This window comes from Antrostomus carolinensis, unplaced genomic scaffold (genome assembly GCF_000700745.2).
Source record: "Antrostomus carolinensis isolate BGI_N321 unplaced genomic scaffold, ASM70074v2 scaffold15286, whole genome shotgun sequence".
NCBI classification, from domain to species: domain Eukaryota; kingdom Metazoa; phylum Chordata; class Aves; order Caprimulgiformes; family Caprimulgidae; genus Antrostomus; species Antrostomus carolinensis.
Genome location: NW_010324035.1, coordinates 927 through 1,191, shown reverse-complemented (window position 1 = coordinate 1,191; position 265 = coordinate 927). Strand labels below are relative to the sequence as shown.

At 53.6% G+C, this 265-nt stretch overlaps 1 protein-coding gene across 1 annotated transcript in view; it reads right to left on the bottom strand.

Moving 5' to 3' along the window:
* CCND1 (cyclin D1) overlaps nucleotides 1–265 on the bottom strand; it is a gene marked incomplete at its 5' end in the record, with an annotated part of 14,910 nt that overhangs the window by 13,870 nt on the left and 775 nt on the right. The gene's annotated exons all lie outside the window — the stretch shown is intronic.

The window sequence follows — 265 nt, the reverse complement described above, 5'->3', positions numbered from 1 at the left end:
TGGGGAAGAGAAAGACTCTTGTAAAACTTTTTTTCCCTGCCCACTTGCTTGTTCAGTGGGTAAAGCAGGCACACGTACAAACGCACACACACACACAGAGTCCACATGCAAACGTGGAACTTCAAAGAACCCAATGCGCCTGCACGCACGATGCCCTTGAAACCAAAGATCAGGCTTCTGCAAACCTGGCCTAGGGAACAGTCGGCATCTTTGGAGGCCGGCCCCGCACATGGCTTCCGCACAGCACAGCACGTGGTCAGAAGGG